The sequence below is a fragment of the Tenrec ecaudatus genome, chromosome 1 (genome assembly GCF_050624435.1).
Source record: "Tenrec ecaudatus isolate mTenEca1 chromosome 1, mTenEca1.hap1, whole genome shotgun sequence".
Lineage (NCBI taxonomy): Eukaryota > Metazoa > Chordata > Mammalia > Afrosoricida > Tenrecidae > Tenrec > Tenrec ecaudatus.
The window spans coordinates 27,343,551-27,350,211 of record NC_134530.1 but is presented as its reverse complement, the minus strand read 5'-3'; positions in this window follow the sequence as shown (position 1 = coordinate 27,350,211).

Here is a 6,661-nt window from a genome sequence, read left to right as displayed (position 1 = left end):
TTGTTTATCTTCAAGATCCCAGACACAATATTTATCTTGCTTATCTTCAAGATCCCAGACACAGCTATCTTCACCACATTTGCTTATGTGCCCATTTTGTCTTCAGCGATCGTGTTGGGAAGGTGAGCATCACGGAATGCCAGGTTATTAGAACAAAGTGTTCCTGCACTGAGGGAGTACTTAAATATTACAAAGTTTATGGAATACCAATTGAAATGTTTCAACAAGTTCATAAAGTACTGGAAGTACTTATTTATCTATGCCAGGAAATTTGGAAGAGGTACTTGGCCAACTGATTGGAAGAGATTAATATTTGTGTCTGTTCCAAAGAAAGGTGACCCAAAAAGAATGCTCAAATTATAGAAAAATATCATTAATATCACTTGCAAGTAAAATTTGGCTGAACATAGAACAATAGTTGTAGCAGTACATTGACAGGAAGCTCCCAGAGATTCTAGTAGGATTCAGAAGACATGGAACCAGGCTCCTCTTCCCTCCCCCTGCCTCCATGGCCCCTTGATAGATTATAAATTTTTATTATTTTCATATCTCACACTGACCGCTGTCTCCCTTCCCCCATGGTTTCTGTTGTTCTCCCCCGCTGGAGGGGTGTGTATAGTGACGTGGCAATCATTGAGATAGGTTCCCCCTTCCTCCCCTCCCCTCCCCCCTCCTTTCCTCTGCTCTTTTGGTATCTCTGTTCTCATTCCTGTTTCTGGATTCTGGATTCTGTGATGATATTGTCAATTGCATCATGTTCCTGTGAAAGTCGGACATTGGATAAGGAAGATTGAAGAAGAAATCGGTGCATTTTAATTTTGGTGCTGGTGAAAAAAATTTCGAAGTGCCATGGGCTACCAAAAGAACAAATCAATCTTAAGGACATTCCAGCCAGAATGCTCCCTAGCGGCATGAATGGTGAGTCTTTGTCTCATGTGCTTCAGTTATGTCCTCAGGAGAGACCAGTCCCTGCTGAAGGACATCGTGCTTGGTCTAGTAGCGGGGCGGTGGAAAAGTGAAAGGTCTCCAACGATGGGTTGACACAGTGGCTGCAACAATGAGCTCAAACAAAACAAAGATGACAAGGATGGCGTAGGAGATGTAGCGATGTCTCCGTCTGTTATCCGAGGGTCCCTGTGAATTGGAACTACCTTGGTGGCACCCAACATCAGTAATAACTATGAAGGGGCTTAAAAAAGTTTGTAACAAATGGAATTGAAAGATAACAGGCTCTTCCCACAAAATGTTTGGAGACCCTTCATACTCTGACCTGCATATTGTTGGGGTGCCATGAACGACTTCGGTCTTAGAGAGAGGGGATGTTTTCATGTAATCTAGGTCCAGGGAAGGGGGTGGGAAGATAAGATGAGGTGGCCCAGGGAGGTGGAGCTGTAGCCCTGGATGAGGAGTCAAGAGCAGAGAAAGTGGAAGGGTTTCTTCAGACCCACCTGGGAGTTCCATGGTAGTTACATAATTTCATGTCAACTTGAGAAATAAGTCTAGGGGGGAGTCTAGTCTGTGAATCAGGTCACAGCCTGATGATGCCTCCTATGGGTGTGGCCTCCTCATAAGGATTTTGGGAGCTTCCTCTCTTTTTCTCTCTGCTTCACCTTCCTATTGAGAAGCCACAGGGAGACCCTCTCCAACACTGAGATGCGCTCACTGCCACTGGATCCACAAGACTTTCCACCCACCAGCCTGTGATCTTCCTGCATTCAGCATCTTTGCATGTGCTGCATGAGTCTGAAGAGGAATTTACAGACTGGTACTGGACATATGGGCTAATATCGGACTTATGGACTTGACCTGGACTGAGCTAGGGTGTTTTCTCAATATTCAATTGCTCTTTGATACAAAGCTCTCTCTTACCCGTATATAAATGTCCCTGGGTTTATCTAGTCAACTGGGTCTAACACACAAGGCTCTTGTGAAATATAAGTGCCTTTGAGTCTTGGTGCATGTTGGAGTCTGCCCTAAACATGTTCGTGTGATCTCTCTGTGCCAAGGTGAGAGTTGCCTGTTCTTAGCAGTGTCCGCCTGGCGGCTACCAAAGAGCAATCTGGCACTCAGGGTCATCTGTGGGCCTGCAGCCCAAGGTGGCCAAGGCCTCTGGGGCCAGGATGAAGGGGCTGTGAGCCTCCCGACTCTGGCTGAGTCTGCTTAGGTGCTGACTCACAATGGTGACTGTCACCTGTCCCGTTCCTCCCAGCCCAGAGTCCTGGCTGGTGATGGTGCCCTTTGAGGCGGATGTTTCCTGGGTCCCTGTGAGTCGGAATGGACTCAATGGCAGTGCATGGGTGTTTCCTGACGGACTGTTTCCTTCCTGTGGCTGGGATGTACCAGGATGCCATGTGCCCAGGTGCCACTGTGTCCATTCATCTTGGTAAGTGTCTTCCTCTTTTTTCACGGACCCTCAAGCCTGACGTCCTTGTCTCGAGACTGGCTTTCCATGTCCAATGTACAGGAGCTCAAGCCTTCCCCTCCTTGCTTCTGGGAATTCCGGCTGCACCTCTCCAAGTGAGATCTGTTTGTTCTGGAAAGTCATGGTTGTTTTCCATATTCTTCACCAACACCAATACACACGCAGCAATTCTGCAGCCTCTGTGTTCGTGATCCAGCTTTCCCGCGTGGGTCAGACACAGCGTCACCCTCCAGGTGACCTCTGTGCTTCTGAATTACCCAACGGAATACGCAGTTTGATTTCTTGACAGCAGTCCCCACGAGCACTGATTGTGAATCCGAGTCCATCCCGGGAGACTTCAGTCTTGTCTCCATCTACGGCGTTGTGAGTTTTGTCTCCTGTGGGTTGCGATGTGTCCCACGCTGAGGGCTGTCGTCTTTGATCTTCACCAGTAAGTGCTCCCCGTCTTCTTTGCTTTCAGCAAGCCAGGTCATGTGGCCTGCATATTGCGGGTTGTTCCCGAGTCCCCCTTGATCTTAATGCCAAGCTCTTCTTCAGAGAGTCCAGCTTCTCAGATGATTTACTGTGCATACCGATGGACCGGGAAACAAACAAATCGAGTCAATGCCGACTCATAGCGACCCCAGAGGGCACGGTAGAATACTGCCCCAGGGGGGTTCTGAGCCGATCACCCCTCAAAGGAGCAGACGGCCTCCTCTTTCTCCTGTGGGGAGGCTGGTGGTCTGGAACTTCGAAGCGTGTGCTTAGCAGGTCAACACATATCACACTAGGTGACCCGGGCTGCTCCTCAATCGAACAGGTACGGAGAAAGGAGCCAATTCTGATGCACACCTTGGCTCATTTGAAACCACGAGGGGTCACCTTGTCTTGTTCAAATGACTGCTGCTTTGGTTTCCTGTTTTAACAAGTGTGTGTATGTGTGTGTGTGTGTGTGTGTGAATTAGGTGGAGGTTTCTAATTCAAATCCTCAATTATCAACCCCCCCACCCCCACCCCACCGTAGCCTACCCTACCGGGGCCTCTGCTCTCTCTGCTCCCCCTTGTGGCTCTCTCCCCTGTCACGCAGTGAACACCTGTCCACCCTCCAGCCGTGCCTTCATCCCCGAGGCCGGCCTGTGGACAGGCCCCCAAGCGCATTTGGAGTTGCCATTGTCCACAGGGCAGGGTATTTGGGAACTTTCACGTCAGACCGTGACAGGTGCTGTCCTGATGCCTTTGAACATCGCTGCTTGCTTCCTTCTGTGTCTCCATCTCTCCGTGTCGCTGTGTCTGTCTGTCGCTGTCAGTCTCCGTCGTCTCTCATTCTCTCGCTCCTTGTCTCCACCTGTCCCTTCCATCTCCCTCTTGGTCTCTCTCCCTCTCCGGCTCTCACTTTCTCTCTCCCCCTATCTCTCCCGTCTCTCTCTTGTCTCTGCCGGTCTCTCCGTCTTCCTCGCTCAGCAGTAGTGCTGACCGGAAGGCTGCTGCCCCGTCCCTCCAGTCTCGTCCCCTCTTCTCTCTGCACTTGGCCGCTCTCAACTCAGTTTCTAAAGCCTAGAGCCTCAGGGCCCACCTGACCCCACAGCCTTGTCTGTCTGTGACAAGCCTACAACCTCCTCCTTCCACCATCTGAAAGGCAGGAATGTGAGGACTGCGGAGAGGGAGGGTGTATGTGTGCGGGGGGGTGGGGGGTGCATCTTGGAGGTCCAGTGGCAGCAAAGGCAGAGTTCTGAGTTTCCTGTGCTCCGTGTGCTGCTGAGGGTTGTGGGCGGGTTCTGGTCAGGCTCAGACAATTGGCTCGGAATCAGGTGAGCCTGTGCCTCACAGACCGAAAGTGCTGTGGGGGCGGGGGTGTCAGTCGGCTCTGTCCAGAGAATTGTATGTCTGCCACTGGCGATTCCAGGGCGTGGGCGGGGGCACTCAGGGCAGGAGAGTTTGGCCGGGCAACCCCCCTGAGGTTCTGGGGACACAGGGGGTGGCCCGGGCTCTGCAGGTGGTCTGAGCAGAAGCTCAGGGCAGGCACTGAAGTTGTCAGTGGCAGGAGGGGGACCGAGGCCTTGGGCAGGGGCGCAGCTCACTCAGCAGACACGGCATCAGGGTGGGTGCTTTATTATGTTACAAGAACAGATGGTCCCACGGAACCACAGGGGAAGAGGCCATGGGCCTCCAAGCTCACAGGCCCAGGGGTTTCCTCATGCTTTTGGACCCTCGCCATAAATACTGCCTAAAGCAGCCTCTGCCCCGGGGACAGGGGGCTGTCCCTCCACAGTGTGAGAGCATCACAGTGCTTTCCGGAGGGACTGCAGGAAGCATGGGCTGGCGTGTCGGAAGCATGAGGGGCAGGTGACGTGGACACTGTGAAACGCCAAATCGCTGGTCCCTGGGCAGCACAGACTGCCATCATGGGAGACACGTGGGGAGAGCCACCGTTCCTGCCTGGAGGCACCTCAGACTGAGTGGGAACCTGGTTGGCACGTTCTGAAGGTCCTCACCCCTGTCATTAGCCTGCTGGTGCTTCGGGGGCACGGAGGGTGGGGGGTCCCTGACCGAGCTCATTGTCCAGAACTCAATAGCAGGCAGCTTCCTGCCCACCTAACACCACGACTCGCCCACTGACCCACTCACTCCCTGTCCATTCACTCACTCCTCTCACCCACTCACTCAGTCACACTCATTCACTCATTCCTCTCACCCACTCACTCATTCATTCACTGTCACTCCCTCATTCACTTACTCACTCACTCACTGACCCACTCATTCACTGTTCATTCACTTGCTCCTCTCTCACCCACTCCACTCATTCACTCAACACTCACTCCTCACCCACTCCACTCACTCACTCACTCACTCACTCCATACCCAATCACTCATTCACTTACTTACTCCTCAGTCTCTTATTCACTCCCTCCCTCATTCACCCACTCACCCACTCATTCATTCACTCACTCACTGCCATCAAGTTGACAACTCACGGTGATCCTCTAAGACAGGGTAGAATTCCCCTTGTGGTAAGCCATCAAAGTTTTTTACCTTTCCCTGATTTCTGAGTTTCAAAGCCCCAGGGTCTCAAACTTATAATAACTGTCTTTGCATGTTGACATTTCTACTGTTTCTTCTAGTCTCAGCAGGTCAGAGGCAGGGGAACTGGTGGGACAGCTGGGAGCACGCAGGCTCCTGGAGAGTGCTGGGCAGACCCTTCCCAACATCCTTGCTCGCCCTCTAGGTGCAGGCCACCCTGTTCCCTGGGGCTGTGAAAACCCCAAGGGATGGGCTTGGGGGAGTGGATGAGAGTGGCAAAGAAAGCCAGGATTCAGACACACCGCAGCGTGGGCCTGAGGGTCTCTGGGCGGAACAAGCGGTGAACACCACTCAGCTGGTCGTTCCATCCACGCAGAGGTACCTCCGAAGAGAGGCCTGGCAGTCTCCTTCTGAAAAGGCAGGCACGGAGAACCAGCCCTAAGGCACCCAGTTCTGCTCTGGTACATGTTGCATTGAAGTTGACCCCGGGGGCTTGTTTGGGGGTGGGGGTGGGAGCAGGAAGTTCTCCGGAGTGGGTTGGGGGACACTTGAGGTGGGGAGCCTTCAGCCAGCCACCAAGTTGAGCCCAGGCAGGGAGCCAGGCACAGGTGCGAAACATCCCAAGGAGACAGCATTCCCTCCCCAGGGCTGCTTGCCGTGAGTGGCCCTAGGCACCAGGGGCGCCAGGCCCCACTCACCCCCACCCCGGGGCTGGAGTGACCTGGGCACAGGCAGGTTATCCTGGGACACTGGATTCTCTGGGGGCTCTGCATCTCCCCCAGAAGCTGAGCACCTGAGCTCATCCGCCGGAGCACTGGAGGTGTGAACTAGTTCTGTAGTCTGGGGTCTCTCAGCCCGACCCACTGACTGGACAGACTTGGGTGGTGCTGAAACCCCAGCACCGCTTGCCGCACCTCTAGAAAAGGCCCCCCAGAGTGCACAAGGGGGTGGGGAGGGGAGAGAGGGGTATGCAAGGCGCTGATCCAGAGGCCAGCACAAAGGTCTGACTGCCTTTACGTAAGTGTAACTGGGAGCGGCGTCTGACTGCCTTTACGTAAGTGTAACTGGGAGCGGCGTACGCCTGAGGCTTTCCAAGACGCCCAGGTAGTGGGCTGGACACAGGGCAGTGGTCAGGGTGCTTGAGGGTGGACACAGCGGCTCTGTGGCTCTGCTCACCCACGCAGGGACCAGCAGCTGCGGCAGGGAGGGCATGGGGCGCGCCAGTCGGGTCTCAGCCTGTCT